This window comes from Phoxinus phoxinus (assembly GCF_949152265.1).
Source record: "Phoxinus phoxinus genome assembly, chromosome: 25".
Lineage (NCBI taxonomy): Eukaryota > Metazoa > Chordata > Actinopteri > Cypriniformes > Leuciscidae > Phoxinus > Phoxinus phoxinus.
In genome coordinates, this window is record NC_136900.1 from 24,153,517 (window position 1) to 24,173,938 (window position 20,422).

At 39.9% G+C, this 20,422-nt stretch overlaps 1 protein-coding gene across 9 annotated transcripts in view; it reads left to right on the forward strand.

The window, feature by feature from the left end:
- Positions 1-20,422, forward strand: part of rassf7a (Ras association domain family member 7a) — a 64,557-nt gene that overhangs the window by 21,696 nt on the left and 22,439 nt on the right. For 2 of the 9 annotated variants that reach the window (XR_013796634.1, XM_079604665.1), the window contains exon 1: positions 2,566-2,882. The exons of 6 other annotated variants lie outside the window; for them this stretch is intronic. The gene's annotated coding sequence lies outside the window, so the exon portion shown is untranslated. Of the gene's footprint in view, positions 1-2,530; positions 2,883-20,422 lie in introns of those variants that run through there. One more of the 9 variants, XM_079604668.1, reaches the window with a different exon arrangement.

Below are 20,422 nucleotides of genomic sequence, written 5' to 3' on the forward strand. Positions count from 1 at the left end.
GATAATAAAGCATTGTGTTACTGTTATCACGGTGCAGAACTTGGTAAATGTATTGCTCTTGATGGCGTACATGGTGAGAGGACGCATTAATAATTGACTGCTGGTTTTGTTGTGTGTCGTTGTGTGGACAAAGGCTCAGTCATTACATTGTGATTGTGAGATTGCAGTATATAGGGCTATAGATACCAGATGTTCACATCTACAGTGTTTAACTGCGCAATGCTATCAGTGGCTGGATTTCGGGCAGGTCCCTTTTCACAACTTCAGAAGAAATACAATTACACTGTTTTGCCTGAATAAAATTAAGCTGATTTATAGTCAAGTCACTTTTATTTATACAGTGCTTTTTACAGTACAGATTGTTTCAAAGCAGAGATAACAGGAAAATAATTCAACAAAGTTAGAAGAAAATAGTCCAGCTAAGTAAGTTCAGTGATGGTTCATTTTTGTTGTAAAACAAGTTATTAAATTAGTTAATAGTTTTAGTAATTTAGGTCTATATATATACATATATATATATATATATATATATATATATATATATATATATATATATATATATATATATATATATATATATATATATATATACAGCTGAGTTCAGTTCTCATATAATGGTGTCAATGCAGGCAGATCAATATTATTGTTGAATATTAAATTAGTTAATAGTTTTAGTAATTTAGGTCTATATATATATATATATATATATTAGGGCTGTCAAAAGATTAATCGCATCCAAAATAAAAGTTTGTGTTTACATAATATATGTGTGTGTACGGTGTATAATTATTTATATATATATATATATAAACACACACAATCATGTATATATTTAAGAAAAATTGGTTATATTTTTATATATAATATTTATATATCATATAAATTATATAAATGTATATACAGTATATAAATGCAAATATTTCTTAAATATATACATTAATGTGTGTGTATTTATACATAATAATTATACACAGTACACACATATATATTATGTAAACACAAACTTTTATTTTGGATGCGATTAATCGTGATTAATCTTTTGACAGCCCCTAATATATATATATATATATATATATATATATATATATATCCAGCTCAGTTCTCATATAATGGTGTCAATGCAGGCAGATCAATATTATTGTTGAATAATAAATTAGTTAATAGTTTTAGTAATTTTTATATATATATATATATATATATATATATATATATATATATATATATATATATATATATATATCAATATTATTGTTGAATATTAAATTAAATTATGTCCTCAGCTAAGCAAGCTAAAGGCAAAAAAGGCGACTGGTATATATAGCCATATTGTTTTGCATTTTGAAATAATTTTTCTGACAGCAAATCACATTGACCAAATTCTCATTACCACAATACATAAATATTGTATATTATGTGGAAGCTTTTATTCATCGTGCTAGTACTTGTACTGCCTTAAATTAAATAAATAAATGTCTCTAAAAAATATATAATACCTAAATCATTTTTCTGTTTATTGTTCACACATTTTATCCCTCAATATTTCTTTATTTTTATTCATTTATAAATGTATTAATAATACCTTTTATAATTTTATTTGTGTATTTATTTATCCATTTATTTTATTACTTTATTTAAAGATAATCACACTTATTAAACAATCCAAAAATCTAATTGTGTCTAGGATGATTTTCATTACTGTATTATAATAATGAGAAACTATTTATTATTGATATTGAAAATCATATAAACTCAAAAGTAAAACATTTGGAGACATTACTGTATTTTCACAGACGTCGTAATGGTCCTATAAAGTATAGCTTAATTTTTTTTAATGCAGAACAATTTATTTAATTTATTTTTGTTTTTGAGTTGTAATATGACAGACATCTTTTCAATAGATTTCTGCACAGAACCATAATGATTTTGTGTGTGTGTGTGTGTGTGTGTGTGTGTGTGTGTGTGTGTGTGTGTGTGTGTGTGTGTGTGTGTGTGTGTGTGTGTGTGTGTGTGTGTGTGTGTGTGTGTGTGTGTGTGTGTGTGTGTGTGTGTGCGTGCGCGCGCGCTTAGGCTCTCATCTACAACAGTGTGACAGAAATCTGTTTGAATAGCTGAACATGTGACTTCCGTCGCAAGCATCTGGTTACACACACACACACACACACACAGAGAGAGAGAGAGAGAGAGAGATAGAAGCTGTGTGAAAAAAAACCTCTAAATGCTCACTCATGCAAAACACATCAAGATAAGAAAAATATTATCTAAATCTAAGTTTTGTACGTTTGTGTGATTTAATGCAATACTTCATGTTTAAAAAAAAAATGTAAACCTTATTGTAAAGTGTTACCAACATTTCATACAAATAGTGTATTGTTAATAATAAATAATGTTTTTTATTTTTTTTCAGTTTGGGTTTATGTTTGTGTTCGCAAAGTTAGCAATTATTATTAGCTCTAGAAAACTAAAACTGAGGTCTAAGTCAAATATGTCCTCATTAAGTGAACTAAATGGATGGGCGTGGGTGTGAAGGACTCAGAAACTCAAGACAAGACGAGACACTCCTACCTGGAGACGGGGGCGGAGCTTAGAGAGAGAGAGAGAGAGAGAGAGTGTGTGAGAGAGAGAGAGAGAGAGAGAGAGAGTGTGTGTGAGAGAGAGAGAGAGCGAGAGAGAGAGAGAGAGAGAGCGAGAGTGTGTGTGTGTGTGTGTGTGAGAGAGAGAGAGAGAGATGCAGATGTGAGTGGGAAGTGCTGTCAGACTCTTGAGGAGTGTTAAAGACCCGAACACACACACACACACCACCTGCACGTCTCTCTCAAAGGAGGACGTTTCTGCGTTCATGTGGAAGTATCCGGCAAAGCCAGGAGGAAGTCTGTGTTTATGGGGTAAGAACACTGTCCTCCGCTTGTTTGTTTGCAGTTGTAAATCGACCTGTTGTTCCCGAGCCGCCGCTGTGACGTCTGAGAGATCTCTGGGTCTCGCATTAGTGTGCGTCCAGCCTTGTTCAGAGGGAAACTTTACTGCCCTTTAACAGCTCAGGAGACTCAATGAAGGAGGCAACTCTTTTTCAGACGTTTTTCCTAAAATGAATGAATGTGGATTGTGGATATAGCCTGTAGCTCGTACACTGCAAACAATGCTTTTCTTACTTAGTATGTTTGTCTTGTTTTCAGTCCAAATATCTAAAAATTCTTAAATCAAGATGCATTTACTAGATGAGTCAAATTACATAAGATATTAAGTCTTGTTTTTTGGGGAAATAAATCAAAATTAAGTGAGTTTTTGCTTAAAAAAAAAAAAAAGCGCAATTATCTGCCAATGGAGTCAGAAAAATAATCTAAATTCAAACAGAAACAATATTATTTTTCTGACCCTTTTAGTCTGACCAGATCCCCTGTCGATCTGTGTTTAACCGCATTCCTATTCACTCAACTAAACTTCAATTCACTTCAGTTTTGTTCAATAACTGTGAAAAGATCATCAATAATGAAATGACTTCTGTTCAGCTATAAAGCATTTCTGGATTTGATCATTAGTGGTTGAAGCTTATTCAATTCTAAATCTAAAGACAAAATGTTGAGGTTTGATAAAAAAAAAAGAAAGAAATTGTTGCTATAATAAGTGTCGGAGTTGCAAGTGTTCAATATTAGTGTGTGTGTGTGTGTGTGTGTGAGAGAGAGATGGGCAGGTTTAGGGATAGGGTGTGTGTGTGTGTGTGTGTGTGTGTGTGTGTGTGTGTGTGTGTGTGTGAGATGGGCAGGTTTAGGGATAGGGTGTGTGTGTGTGTGAGTGTGAGATGGGCAGGTTTAGGGATTGTGTGTGTGTGTGTGTGTGTGATGGGCAGGTTAAGGGATAGTGTGTGTGTGTGTGTGTGTGATGGGCAGGTTAAGGGATAGTGTGTGTGTGTGTGTGTGATGGGCAGGTTAAGGGATAGTGTGTGTGTGTGTGTGTGTGTGTGTGTGTGTGTGTGTGTGTGTGTGTGTGTGTGTGTGTGATGGGCAGGTTAAGGGATAGTGTGTGTGTGTGTGTGTGTGTGTGATGGGCAGGTTTAGGGATTGTGTGTGTGTGTGTGTGATGGGCAGGTTAAGGGATAGTGTGTGTGTGTGTGTGATGGGCAGGTTTAGGGATAGTGTGTGTGTGTGTGTGTGTGTGTGTGATGGGCAGGTTAAGGGATAGTGTGTGTGTGTGTGTGTGATGGGCAGGTTAAGGGATAGTGTGTGTGTGTGTGTGTGTGTGTGTGTGTGTGTGTGTGTGTGTGTGTGTGTGTGTGTGTGTGTGTGTGTGTGTGTGTGTGTGTGTGTGTGTGTGTGTGTGTGTGTGTGATGGGCAGGTTAAGGGATAGTGTGTGTGTGTGTGTGATGGGCAGGTTAAGGGATAGTGTGTGTGTGTGTGTGTGTGTGTGATGGGCAGGTTAAGGGATAGTGTGTGTGTGTGTGTGTGTGTGTGTGTGTGTGTGTGTGTGTGTGTGTGTGATGGGCAGGTTAAGGGATAGTGTGTGTGTGTGTGTGTGATGGGCAGGTTTAGGGATAGGGTGTGTGTGTGTGTGTGTGTGTGTGATGGGCAAGTTTAGGGATTGTGTGTGTGTGTGTGATGGGCAGGTTAAGGGATAGTGTGTGTGTGTGTGTGTGTGATGGGCAGGTTTAGGGATGTGTGTGTGTGTGTGTGTGTGTGATGGGCAAGTTTAGGGATTGTGTGTGTGTGTGTGATGGGCAGGTTAAGGGATAGTGTGTGTGTGTGTGTGTGTGTGTGATGGGCAGGTTTAGGGATGTGTGTGTGTGTGTGTTCTATGATATCACAGTTACTACAGTGATAATTAACACGTCCTTATTATTGCTGCTTAAATAATCGATAGTTTAAGGTTTGTGGTCTGTTGTAGTAACTTGTTAATGCTTTTACACTTTTAAATTGATGGGTGTTTAAAACAATGTCATCTCATTGTTCCCAGTTTAGGAAAAATGTGGAAAATATTAATGGCTACATTTCAGTAAAGAAAAAAAATATATATATATATATAGTGCTTTACAGTAATGAGAATGTGGGGGGAATGTGCTTATCTTGATCTTAAATAGGTTTAATTTTCTGTATCATGCTATTTTTTTAGGTAAAATGTGACCGGGGTAAGCTCTTTTACACTCATATCCCCATGAAAGTGATGAACGGAGTGAGTTTCATTGACCACTAAGCATCATTGGCTTTCTCTGGATCAATGTTGAGGAACACATGTGAGCTTTCATTAGGGTTTGTGAAAGCTTTTGTATTTTAAGATGGACAGTTTCGCCTTACATGCAAATCATTCCCTGAAAACCTTCTCCCTATCGTTATCTGGATCGTTCTAGTTCTCTGCAACGTAGTCTCTCGTGACGTGTAAGCTTCTGTCTTTCACACTCCATTGACAATCTCAGAAAGGTGTAAAAATATGTTCAAAAGTGTGAAGATTCACAGATAACACAATAAAAAGCCTTTGATCGCTCTCAAGGTCAAGTTAGCTTCTAGCCAAATCAACCCATGTGCTGTGTAAAGACCCAGACGATTTTCCCAATTTTCCATTTTAGTAATGGTATCAGAAACTTTATGACGGACAGTTTTCTTAATGCAAGTAGAACATTGGCATAACATTTATAAAACTATTCTCAATTAACATTTTAGTGTTTAACATTTACATGAAATCAATGTTCAGTGCTGAATTGTGTTGCTGAATATGTACAAAATAATGCTTTGTCTAAGCAATGCCACCCACAGTTATTTCGGGAAGCGGAAACTAGCAACAATTCGCCTTTGGCTAAGCCACGCCCTAGAATGTAGATTGACCAATCACAGCGCAGCCAAGAACGAGCTCCCACAGCGGTCCGACACTTTTTCACAGCGCTCCATTGACTTTAACACTGACGTCTCATATTTTTGGTCTCGGCAGGCTATTACCGTCGTAGTTTTATCAGAAATATGGTTAACCGTTGTGCCTGGGGCATTTGTAACACAGATACGCGTTTCCCAGAGAGGTTGGAGGGGGTGTCCGTTTTTTTGGGGGGCTTAAAAACCCAAAAAAGTGGAACCACCCTCCAGAGTGGAAATCTTAAAAACGCTCCACCGTCGCGTTCCCGTCTAAAGGGTAAAAACGCAAAAGTCTGCTAGACAGTGAAGGCGTCGCGTACGCGTTTACATCACAGGCGTGCGCCAGTACAGGACCATAACAAAACATTATCAAACTAAAATATAGCATTAATTTCATTGACAAAAAAAAAATCTAATAATAATCTGAGCGACACGTGAAGAGCAGCGAGGGTTAAAGCAGCGGCTTTACCGTATTAAACATGACAAACTGTGTCAGTGTCTCTTTCACTGTCAGTGCTCCACATTGCCACCTAGCCGCCTGGAGTGCACACTACATCCAATCTCACACACTTTTGCGTCACCATATGCAGATTTCCCCCCATAACGCTCGTCTAAACGCAGAATAAACAGTGATAACGCAACGCCACTTTTGCGTTTTCTCTTCAGATCGTTTCCGTGTAAACACAGCCTTAAGGCCATTGCACACTGAGTCTGAAATTTTCGTATTTGTGATTCGGTGGCTCTGAATTGTCAAAGCACCATTCAAACTGCTTGTTACGGATGCGAAGAACGCAGAAAATCAAACCCGTTTCGATTTTTTTTATGACGGACGAAAGTTTCGGAGGCAGTGTGCAAGCGTGATTGACATAACGTGAGGTCATATTTATTTTTGAACGTGCGAAAATTTCGGATGCGAATTTCGGACTCAGTGTGCAATGGCCTTTAGACTAAATAAATGTAAACTTCAAAATGAAATGAAAGTCAATATAGAACACAAAGATCAAACTTGGCACATTTAGGCTGTTTTAAACTAATAATGTTATTCATCTTGGACACTGTTTTGTAAATGTTGAATATTAGATATTCTCAGATTAGGTTGTCTGGATCTTCTCTCCAATTTGAAACTTTTTTTGAATCTTCTCTGAGTTTGTGAGACAAATTAAGTTATTTTTATAAGGTGCGTTAAGTTTTTTGAAGGCAGGTGATGCTTCTATTTTCTTCCTCGCCTTAGCAGCTGCTGTTATTTTTATTCTGCAAAATCACAGTTCAGGAAAAGGTTTAGTCTGTCTCTCATTTTCTCATGTCTCACATCCTGACACCCTTTACAGCTTTTCTCACAAAGCTCAGTTGTTTGATAATCTTTGATAATCTGAAAGAGCTTAGATCCCAATCCTCTGAGTTGTAACTTTGTTTCATCCTTGGTTCCCATGTCCTGACTGAAGAATCAATCTCCTCTGGTACTTGGATTCACACGCATACTAATTGAAACACTTGTCTGGCCCAGGACACTGGCACAGACATTGTCTTTCTGCCCGATGCATCTTGGAGACTTTGAACCATGTGAACAATCTGAATGTTGATGTTTTTCATGTCCCAAGGCTGTTTAGGTAATTATTTCCCAAAGCTCATATAATGAGAGAGTGAGTACGCTATGCTTCGGCGGGATTCTCCCATATAAATATCCTCCCTTGGAAACCACAAGCTGTTGGCCACTTAGTGCCGATACCCCAAATGCGCCACTGCTTGTCTGCAGAAGTAACGGGACAAAACGTTGATTGGCAGTTTAATGCGTTACCAAATACGCCAAAAAAGAAACCTGGTCGATCTGTCAGGGAATATGTGTACTGAAAGTTTTATACTAAAATTATTTGATGGCAAACACAGTGTTCGAACTATATCTTTATTTTATTTTTTCAACGGGGGTCTAGGTGTACGCGCCTGAAGTTCGGATCATTTTACTGACTCTCGTTCAATCTCGTTCATCAAAAGCCATTTTGTTCATTTAAAGCTACACTGTGTAGCAATTACTCCCATCTAGTGGTGAAATTGTATATGACTACCAACTGAATATTACTTTCTAGCCCCTCCCATTCCGAGGGCGTTTTAACTCCTACGGCGGCCGTATTATTTCAAATCTGCCGGCAGTCGCGAGTAATCTCCGCTCGCATTCGTCACGGCGCCACTGAGTGTAAAAACGCGAAAGGCGAAGCTTGAATTTCCAGGTATGTCCCTCTTCGGCTAATGTATTTTCAAGATGGAGGCGCAACATGGCTGCCGCCATTCGATCGATTCGCTCGTGTATTATAAATGGCAGATTTACGCTTACGAGAATACTTGATTAGTTGGGGGATATAATTATACATTAATGAGCACATATCATTTTGAAAGAACAAAGTGATTTTTGCTAAGAATCAACTTAAAAAATTACACAGTGTAGCTTTATGGGGCTTTAAATGTTATACTTTTAACGGGCAAATTCCCCGAACACATGCACCTACGCAATCGCGATCATATTCTGAATTAAGAAATCATTATGCAGTCAAAAAATAATTTACAAGGAGCATAAATAATTACTTTACCTTCCGAGTCTTTCGTTCATTTGTCACGTGACAGACGCATGAACGTATCGTTCTTGAACGACAGATACATGTTCAGCTACAAGTGTATGCACTACTTGCTTAATGCAAGCACTAAATAGGATACATCACTATACAGGATTTACCCTATTATACTTTATCGACACACATTGAGCGGTCAAACAGCAAACATCCACCCACAAGTGGTCTATAAATAGGCTGTCTTTGAGTTCACGTGAACGCGGTTAAATTACTCGTCGGGCTACGGAAGAATACCATAATTCCTCCGTTCAATTAGGCCTAAGACATCGAGAGTCACGCAGACCTATAACAACCCAGCCACAACACATGTTGGGAATAACATGCCTTACCTTAACCCAGAATGGATTTCAAGGACTTCGCGCGCAGAACAATGGCCTTGTTTATTAGATTTTTTTCGCTAAATCTTTGAGTTACCATGAGTGGAATTTGCTAGTATTACTGTAGCAGACTCCATGTCATAAAGTTGCAGTGTCGTCGCTGTTGAGTGCAAAGTCAGTAGACGAGGCGAGAGGCGAGACGCTCAGGAGCGCATGCAGGTCTCAGTCACGGCACTGGATTTCGCGGCAAATCCGACCCGGAGACTTCACATAGAAATAGGAATACTTGCTTTCAGAGGTAATAGCAAAACCCGCCAAGTGGATCATTTTATTGTGAGATTACAACCCCTTCACACACAGGTAATAAAAAATGGATTCATTTTAATAATAATAATAATAATAATTCATTACATTTATATAGCGCTTTTCTGGACACTCAAAGCGCTTTACATAAAAGGGGGGAATCTCCTCAACCACCACCAATGTGCAGCATCCACTTGGATGATGCGACGGCAGCCATATTGCGCCAGAACGCCCACCACACACCAGCTTACTGGTGGAGAGGAGACAGTGATGAAGCCAATCAGTATATATATATATATATATATATATATATATGTGGGGATGATTAGGAGGCCATGATGTACAGAGGCCAAGGGGCTCATGTGGCCAGGACACTGGGGTTATACCCCTACTCTTTCGAAAGACATCCTGGGATTTTTAATGACCACAGAGAGTCAGGACCTCGGTTTAACGTCTCATCCGAAGGACGGCGCTCTTTGACAGTATAGTGTCCCCGTCACTATACTGGGGCATTAGGACCCGCACAGACCACAGGGTGAGCGCCCCCTGCTGGCCTCACTAACACCTCTACCAGCAGCAACCTGGTTTTCCCATTTAGGTCTCCCGTCCAAGTACTGACCAGGCTCAGCCCCGCTTAGCTTCAGTGGGCAACCAGTCTTGGGCTACAGGGTGATATGACTGCTGGCCAACTTTTTATGACTGCTTCTACTTTTTTTAGTAGAAAAACTCCATACAGCACCTTTAAGGGGAACCGAGCTCCCCCGTAGTTCGCACCCAAACATGAATGAGATTTGAGCTTCCGGATCCTGACTGTTCTTTTGGGTGCTGGAATTGATGAGCCTCATCCACGCTCTTGGTGGGAGGTAACTCTTTATCATGTTTTTTTCAGCTTGATTGGAATAAAGCAGGCAGGGGGATGTCAAGAATGCATGCACTTCGCAATCCTCCCACACCAGGAATGTGTTGTTTCGCAACACACGCATTCCACTTACGGTTTTGTCAGTGAATCAACTGTGAGGTTTCCCGCCACAGGGACTGGATGTGTCACCTAAAACTGCACATTCCAGACCTTTTGCAAACATTCCCTGAAACTCGAAAGGTCCAAATACAGACCCTTGACCTTGGGCAAACGTGGAATGTGGAAAGGTGATGAATGCTTATGCACTATCTGGCGTAGGAGTTGAATTTAACATGGTTTTTGAACAAACCATGCTCTGCAGAGTAAAGATAGCATTGGTCAGCATTCAAATCACCATGGACACTTCACATGTTTGGTTGTTTAACAACTGGATCTGTAAGCACGCTAAAGCAAAGCACAATGTCCGTATGCTAGAAACCTCGCTGAGAAATCATGTCACTAATTTCTTCCTCTTTAAAGCAGCACATGGTTTGAGGAATCAAGTATATACTGTATATGTGTGAAGTTTTAAAACGGTTATGGATGAAATACTGTATGTACGTAAAAATAATTATTGCAAAATATTGAAACTGCAGATCTAAGTTTAAAAATTAGATAATCTTACCCTATCAACCTCACTAACAGACTAGTTAGTTGAAGATTATTGCAAACTATTGAACTTGCATTTCTAAAATTACAACACCAAATTGATTCACTTTAAAATACCACATCTAAATTGAAGAGAGAGAAAAAGTCTAGATAAACTTGCTAGTTACCCTAAATATGAAAAAGGTTTATTTAAAAATATATAGTAATGTCATTTATCACTTTAGAGTAACTGTAGGGCACCACCAAAATTATTTAAGATTATTAAAATTACAACAAAAATAAATAAATAAACTCATCAGAATCTCTAACTGAGGAGTTGGTTTACCTCACTAAAATACTACTAGATGGTTGAGTATATATTTAAGTATATTTAAAAAATATTGAAATTTCATCTATCCCACCCATCTTTAGAGCACCACCATTTTGTTTTCTACGATAAATACAACTACAGAAAAGATCAGCGCTCCAGTCAACCTCTCTAACTGACGAGTTGGTTGTTAAATCACTAGTTCAGACCCATCTCTAGTAAATGTTTATTATTTTAAAAAGTCAAGGTTTTTTATTAAGAATAAAATGCGTTATTGGATCATGCACAATGAATCCATGAATGTATATATTAAAGGTTGTATCAGTGATTGTGGGTGACGTCACTTCTGTTTGTGTTTGCAGCGAGATCCCAAACAAACCAAGTTAGCTCGCCCCTCCCTCCCGTTTCGTGCATCATGAAAAAAAACGATCATGCATTTCTTACTGTGCGTTCACACCGCCGCCGGCAAGAGCGGCAAAAATTCGCTCTCGCCGTCCTGCCATCGACGCCGTGAGATTCGGGGACTCTCTGACGTAGATTTTAGAATGCGTGATTTTTTTATTTTTTTTTATTTAAAGGAGCCGCAAAGCAAATAAGAACTGAACATAAATCAGTATCCTATTTTGTGCAGACTGGCTACACGTAGGGTATAAGTTAACCTAATGAAATCTTTTAAATGTGAAAGTAACAAAACACCAACAATTTCAGACACCTTTTTCCATTCGTCGTTCTTTTTATTAATACAGGGACACGTCGTACAATAAGGGGAAACCCGCAACAGAAATAAAGAACTTTTCCTCCATTTTGCTTAGGAACTAATGTGGTCGGAACCAACGTTTACAGGATTGTGTTCTCTGGTATTCTCTCAGGCGGAGGACTTCTACATTCCGATTGGTTGCCGCCGAACCGCGTCATAGCTTATTACCATAAAGTTGACTTGATTTCAACTTTTCTCGCCGCTCTCGCCGTCTAAAACGCGCCGCGGCGGCGCGGTGTGAACGCACAGTTAGCTAGAGCTACCCAAGTTTAGTCGAGCTTCGCTCATATTATTTCAAGAAGGATATTTTCACACACAGTTCACATCCAAACAAGTCAGCACTAGCAGCTACTCACCTGTCCTGAAGAAACAGTGCAACCTCAGCGTCCGATTTAATTTAATTTCTTTACACCGTTCAAAAGCTTTCCCGATAACTATACGTGTCTTGGAATAAACACGATGGTATTCCCTCCTCCTGCTCCTCTTGGGGATTGACTCCACCATGTTCAATTTCTCTTGTTGATAGACGCTGGCTTCTTCTTCAGCTCCGACTTTGCGTGCAGCCGTCACCGCGCACGAGCGCAGAACCTCACAACACCCGCCGCTGTCGTGATTGGTTGAACACTGTTTATTTTGGTTTTGAGTGGTTGGTGAAACCAATTGTTTTTTGTGTGCAGATCTCCGAGCCTTCGCCGCCTACAGAGACGCGTTTTTTTGACAGCTTGCTTATGGGGCGCGCAGCTAGCGGATCCTTAGGAAAGATTAGATGAATGTGATAATTTATGTTTGGGCCTGAAATCACGGATACAACCTTTAAAGGAAATTGGATCAACTTTGATTTCATGTTGACTTTAATGTGCAGTTTCGCTTCAGAAGGAATTTGATGGTGGATGTACAGTTTGTGCACTAGTTTGTCCAGGTCTCTACTGTCTGACCACAAGGGAGTTTGGTCTTGTGTTGATATAGCCTCTCACAGTATACGTGCACCTGTTCTGTCTTGCATTGAAAATAGGCCAATGCCCCAGGACTTACTTTGTTGGCGATCTGTCTTTTACACCTCAGGCTTTGATATTCATCATTTAGATAAATCTGGAATGGAAAGCAAGTTTATATAAAGTGTGGAACACCGTTTTGAATTATTTAGCACAGCAGGGCATGTAAAAGAGTATTAAATATCTTATGAACCAGAAGTCTCTCGCTGTATGCAAGCACATTTCAGGAATAGAGATGGTAAAGTGGACACGTACACTGGCTTACATTTAGTGATGTCTGTAAACAAGTTCTTCTGATTTAATTTCCTCTATGGAAAAACACATTTAATTGGGTATGACAAACAGCAAAGCTCCACACAAGAGAATATAGTGTTTCGAAGCTTTTTTATAGGGCTTGTCGTATAAGGCTCATACTATTTTCTCTGCAGATTCCCTTATGGTCTGCTTACACCTGGTTGGTTCCTCTCATGAGAAGTGAAAACCACCCGTCTGTCTTCATGACTGGAATTACAACCCATCATTATGCTTATGTCTAACAGATCATTTTCTTGTGGTCGCACACAGAATTATTTTTCCAGATGGTTTCAAACCCAAGATTGACATTCATTTACGATCTTTTTGCTAAGTTGATTTCGAAAGATCAAAATGCAACTTCCCATTGACGGCCTGACAAAAATGCGTGCCCACACACTTGCAGTCTCTCTCTCTCTTTGTGTGTGTGTGTGTGTGTGTGTGTGCATCCCACTTGTTGAAGCCAATAGGGATTTCTGGGCAGTGAGCAGAGACAGCCTTGTTTGTTTTCCCAGGCTGCCTTTGTTTAGGTTAGAGGTGAGGCCTGGTCACTTTTGGTGCCCTCAACATTCCTCTGTCTAGAGGCGCTCAAACCATTCATGCGGTCGGAGACATCTAGAAATCTTTATCCTTAATTTATCATACAGTAAATCGTGACAGAGGCGGACAGTAACAAAGTACATTTACTTGAGTACTGTACTTAACTTGAGTATTATTTTTTCTGGAAACTTTTACTTTAACTTCACTACATTTGAAAGACACATATCGTACGTTTTACTCCACTACATTTCTGTCAAGGGCCTTGAGTAGAGAGTAGTAACGTCAGGGATGATTTTGGTTGCATTTTGGTTGTAAATTAAAGTCTGGTTGACGTCAAACCTCGACTGATGTTGGTTTCTGACATCAACCGATTTTCAACCTCAATACAACGTCTGTCCAACGTTGGAGATTAACGTCAATCTGACATTGGATTCTGACATCAACATGATTTTAATTTTCAACGTTGGGTTTGGTCTAAATGCGAATTTTGTCATTGTTTTGGAGCACACTAGCTTATAGATAACCAGGCTAACATATTCATACTAAAAGCCAAACAACTGGGAACTGCCATTTGTGTGTCCGAAACCATTGTGGACGTTATTGAGTGACTTATTCAATCCCACGACTGGAACTGTGTTATAGAAATACATGTGATATATTGATGAGGGTAGACCGGCAGAGATTCAGAGGCATAAGGTTCTGTAAATTGGTTATTACATGCAACAATAATAAAACAATGCATTGACATTTACTTTTATACTTAAGTACTTTTAAAAATTAGTACTTCTGTACTTTTACTTAAGTAAACATCGGTCTTTACAACTTTTACTTGTAACTGAGTAATATTTCCCTTTAAACATATCTGTCTGAAACAGGAAATTAGACAAATTGCAGAGTTATGCACTGTGTTCAGTTTCTGATTGTGTTTGTGCTGGCAACAAGGCAATTATGAAAGAATGTCTGTTCAGGTTATGGATGGAGACACTCAATGCACGCTGATCCGGCTGCAATTCATGTGTGAAAGCAATGACATGTTTATAGGTGCATGTTTGTTCAAAGAAGACTAATCAGTTATTCAAAGAGGAAATAAGTATTTTAAAAAAACAACTGACTCCTCTGTAACGTTGTTGGCGGGGGGCATGTTCAGAACTTGCCTGTTGAGTTGTTTGATGGTTATTTTGACGCAGAAGTGCGAGTGGGATTTCCATGAATGGATGGGACAGTACGATTGTTACAGAATTATGCAGCCAACCATGAATTTTTTGTGCTAATTAGTTTGTCCAGAAGCTGGCCACACTGGCCCGGTCACTATTTTCCTTCCATTGCTGGCATATTTCCCATTGAAAAAGGAAGATGAAGAATAATTAGTCTTTAGTTTACATCACAGCTATGGACAATGATTAGCTACTTATTGCTATTCAGTGACAGATGGTATTTGGGGGTGGATTATTGTGATTCTAGAGTGCATTTTATTGGTCAAATATTGGGACCTGCCTACAAATGTATGGTTATGTCATCAATATTTTTGGACTGAGCAGACGAGCAAAGTATACTTGGGGTTTCAGGTGTGCGCCATTAAAGGTAAAATATACACAAAATATGTCAAAATGTCCGTATTGGCGACAGTGGCGTAGGCAGAAATTGTATTTTGGGCGGGCCAAATTGTTTGTTTAAGGACATTATGGAATTAAGATAATGTTTGCACTGTTATGATTGTACTATACAATTAAATAGAATCGTTGCTGAGTCTGCAGTCTGAACACTTTACCTCAGAGCATCCGTTAACTAAACTGAATGAATTGAGAGTAATGTGGGCGGGCCAGTGAGTAATGTGGGCCAGTGAGTAATGTGGGCGGGCCAGTGAGTAATGTGGGCGGGCCAGCGAGTAATGTGGGCGGGCCAGCGAGTAATGTGGGCGGGCCAGCGAGTAATGTGGGCGGGCCAGCGAGAAATGTGGGCGGCCCAGCGAGTAATGTGGGTGGCCCAGCGAGTAATGTGGGCGGGCCAGCGAGTAATGTGGGCGGGCCAGCGAGTAATGTGGGCGGGCCAGCGAGTAATGTGGGCGGGCCAGCGAGTAATGTGGGCGGGCCAGCGAGTAATGTGGGCGGGCCAGCGAGTAATGTGGGCGGGCCAGCGAGTAATGTGGGCGGGCCAGCGAGTAATGTGGGCGGGCCAGCGAGTAATGTGGGCGGGCCAGCGAGTAATGTGGGCGGGCCAGCGAGTAATGTGGGCGGGCCAGCGAGTAATGTGGGCGGGCCAGCGAGTAATGTGGGCGGGCCAGCGAGTAATGTGGGCGGGCCAGCGAGTAATGTGGGCGGGCCAGCGAGTAATGTGGGCGGGCCAGCGAGTAATGTGGGCGGCCCAGTGAGTAATGTGGGCGGGCCAGCGAGTAATGTGGGCGGGCCAGCGAGTAATGTGGGCGGGCCAGCGAGTAATGTGGGCGGGCCAGCGAGTAATGTGGGCGGGCCAGCGAGTAATGTGGGTCATTATATAAGATCCATGCATTCGGTCTTAAAGTCTACCCTGTGGTGAAAATCAAGCTTTTAATGTTGTTTATATGTCTATGTGGTGTTTTTAATATGCAACCATTGCTGAGTATTTTCTCCTTGTAACTGCAGTGAACCAAAGACAGTCTCAAAAACGCTTGAAATTTAAATCGCTGTGTTTCTGACGTCACAAACTACCTTGTAACCAATCAGATCAACGGGCCGATCTCTGAGCTGGTGTGAGTGAGTGGAGGCAGGGCTAATTTGTATATTCCAGGGCTGTACGTTAACTTTTTTTTTTTTGCACATAATTCATACAAATACCTGCTATTGTCTGTGTCATCAATGTTAAACAAAAGACAAAGACGAAACCACTCACTGCTCTTGATTGAATAACTTTAGTAGTGTTAATAAGAATCAATGTATGTTTAATGCACACAGTGAAGACTGCAGTGTTTAACTCAGGGTTTAATGACTATTGTGACAACTGATTGTTTAATGCAATACTGCGTTTTAAATTGTGCAAATAGATACGTCCATACCCTGGATATTCTCAATAGTACATCTCAAAATTGGGAAGATTTTCGTGATAGTTTGTTATAAGATTGTGGGAAGATCTCCCAGCCCTCGTCTGTTTATTTGTTTAATTTTCTATATTATCCAGAGATGCATCACTGCTGCTGATTAGAGATGCCATCCTAATAAATCACTGATTGATCCATAATGAGCGAGACAGTAATAATTCTCCACACACACACCCATGACTCAATCCCTCTGCTTCCTCAGCGCCTCATTCATTCAGTGATCGACTGCTGAGGAGACATTCAATCAAAGCCACACAACAGCTGACAGCGAGAATCGTCCCACCCTGCCCTTGTGTTTTACAACGGTTTTGTTTAAAGCTGCAGAAAAATTTGACCAAAAAAAAAAAAAAAATTTGTTGTGGCAGGGTAAAAAACAGATGTTTTCTCACTCACGGGTATTTTGTAAGAAAGAGCAGTTGTTGTGCATAAATGGGTGCTGAAGATGAAGTGCATCATGGGATATATGCTAATATGTTCTGCAAGTTGCTAGGGTTCAGCTTGGTGGTTGCTAGGAATTTCTTAACTAATTGCTGTGTGGTTGATAAGGGTGTTGTGGGTAGTTGCTAGGCTGTTGTGGGTAGTTGCTAGGCTGTTATGGGTAGTTGCTAGGCTGTTGTGGGTAGTTGCTAGGCTGGTGGTGTTGACACATTATGTAGTTGATAGGGTGTTCTAGGTAGGTAGTTGTTAGAGCGAGATGTTAGTATGTTGCCATGCGAATGCTAATGAGTTAATGGTAGTTGCTTAGGGGGTTGCTAGCTGATTGTTAGGGTGATAGGGTGTTAAAAAAACATATATATTGCAACGGAAGTGAATCAATAACATTAACAAAAATAACTTTAACCTGACAATAACTTTATTGTAGAGCTGCTGTAAAGCCAAAACAATCTCTGTTACTTTAATTTCCTATTCTCACTATACAGCTGCTTTGAAACAGTCCATGTTGTTAAAAGCGCTATATAAATGAAGGTGACTTAAAGGATTAGTTCACTTTAAAAAAAAACTTTTGCTGATAATTTACTCACCCCGATGTCATCCAAGATGTCCATGTCTTTCTTTCTTCAGTCGAAAATAAATGAAGGTTTTTGATGAACACATTTCTCCATATAATGGACGTCAATGGGCCCCAAACGGTTCAAGGTCCAGATGACAGTGTCAGCGCCGCTTCAACAGGCTTTAAACGACACCAGACGATGAATACGGGTCTTATCTAGCAAAACGATCGTCATTTAAAAAATAAATAAACAAGTTTAAGTTTTATAAGCACAAACGCTCGCCTTGCTCTGTTCTGGGACGTCATGTAATACGCAGTTACGCTGTAAAGGTCACGCTTGACGAGTCAGTGTTTACAGATGTGCGGAAGGAGGACCATACACACATATTCAAATGTCTATGTGTCAGTTTATCGTTTAAAATGCCCATCTCGTGTGTGTATCCTGGTGTTGGAATATTAAAAAGCCTAAAAGAAAATTTTCGTCAGGACAGAAATGTTTTACTTTTCATAGAAGCGTGACCTTTACAGCGTAACTGCGTATTACGTGACGTCACGAACGCATCACAGAACAGAGCAAGGCGAGCATTTGTGCTTATAAAACTTTAACTTTTTAATTTATTTTTGAAATGACGATGGTTTCGCTAGATAAGAGCCGTATTCATCGTCTGGTGTCGTTTAAAGCCCGTTGAAGCGGCGCTGACACTGTCATCTGGACCTTGAACCGTTTGGGGCCCATTGACGTCCATTATATGGAGAAATGTGTTCATCAAAAACCTTCATTTCTTTTCGACTGAAGAAAGAAAGACATGGACATCTTGGATGACATCGGGGTGAGTAAATTATCAGTAAAAGTTTTTTTTTTAAGTGAACTAATCCTTTAATTTGTTAATGTTTTGGGTTGTTGTTAACACGTTTCTATGTGGTTGATAGGTGTTCTGGTTAGTTGCCCACTTTCAAGATGTGGCTCTGGTCCCTCGTTTAATGTCTTGTGAAGGTTTTCATCTGCACACAATCTGAACTGTTTGCATTTTCACAAATTGCTCACAAATTATTTGCACTTTTTCGCATTCACATTTTGTGTATTAAACAGATAAAATGCTAAAAGATTAGCTCAGCTCTCCTCCCTTGTGGGGCAAGATGGTGTTTACGTGCTTCATTCTGCAGATGTGCTTGTGTGAATCTACTCTATCTCCCCCGAGAGCTTCCCTCCTCTATCTGTCTAATACATTTACACTGATTTATTAATGGCAACTTCACACAGTAGTGTTTGGATAAGAGCAGCTGGCTAATAAACTCTGCATCGAGAGAAAGCACCACGCCTGCACAATAACAGCGCGCTTGTTCTTCCTCAGGACATATTCCCAACAGCCCGTAAAAACATAACGAGGATGATGAGAGAGAGGAACGGGATCATAATCATAGCTTTTGGAGGCGGCGCTCAGAAGGGAGGAGACGGGGATGTTTTAGACGTGTCTGGGGTGGGTCTGCATTTCTGAAGCAGTGGGTCTGGACATGTGCGAGTGATTGTGCTTCAAGATGGAAGTTGTCGACGGAGATCCACCCAAATCTCAAAATAACCATGCTAAAATATATATTTTTTTCTGTTCTAACACTAATCCATGTGAAGATAAGACCAAACTGTCCGAGTTTGGCACCTGTTGATTCCTCTGCGCTTCATCTTTCACATTCCAGTACTTCATTGGCATGGAGTTTACCCCGCGGACCTGATTTAGTGTGAGCCTGTTAGAGGTACAGGAGACAAAAGGAGATTTGTTTTACTCTTCGCTCCGCTCACGTGGCCCAACAAGGTGGCATTCCTCTGCTTCAGTGTGGATCCAAATGCGTCAGTGCATTCAGCACCGTTTCAGGGTTTTTGAAGAACAGAAAAACAATAGATTAAAGGATAATTCCGGTATTTAACACCTTGAGTCTATATTGTAGTTTGTTTTGGATGAACAAGAGTGGTGGACAACATTTTTTTGACAATGGTTCCTCTCTCGAGTTTTTGACTAAAAGAATTGGCCATGGACCCATTTAACATTGGAGTCAATGGCCATGTCCGAAAATGTCATTAAAACAGCCAATAATGTTCGTTTACAAAACTGTGCAACTCACCGAGTGATTAGTGGTGTTCGTTGATGTTCCAGAAACAAAAAGTGTTGCGAAATACAGTTTCTGTCGTGTTTTATTCGTCATTTTGTAAAATCCTATTGAATTCTGTTGAAGGACTGAGTGCTCGTTAATATAAATGCGCTAACGGAAACGGAAAGGGGGCTGTTTACATTTGGTCGATGTAGTCTTTTTGCTCGCTTCCGTTTCTCATAAGGCTAGCAAGCAGAGCTCTTTACCGCAGTTTTTGACCGCACAAATTCTAACCATATTGAAAGGCGTGACCACTGACCAGTGCAATATGAAGTTGAACTCGACTGTGACCGTGAGTGTCCCGCGAGACATAAACATCGGTTATCACCATCAAGTGGTCGGGAGTGTGCTAACGCTTCAGATTCAAATATTGAGCGGAAGTTACGCGGTTGTGAAGTGTCTGAAAAAATAGTTCCACTATAGCAAAATAAACGGATCATATATTGCGACGATATATTGTTTATAATCATCAACGAACACCACTAACCACTCGGTGAGTTTAACAGTTTTGTAAACGAACATTATTGGCTGTTTTAATGACAATTTTGGACATGGCCATTGACTCCAATGTTAAATGGGTCCATGGCCAATTCTATTATAGTCAAAAATTCGAGAGAGGAACCATTGTCAAAAAAATGTTGTCCACTACTCTTGTTCATCCAAAACAAACTACAATATAGACTCAAGGTGTTAAATACCGGAATTATCCTTTAATTATTCAATTCAATACAAATTTATTTGTAATATAGCGCTTTTCACAA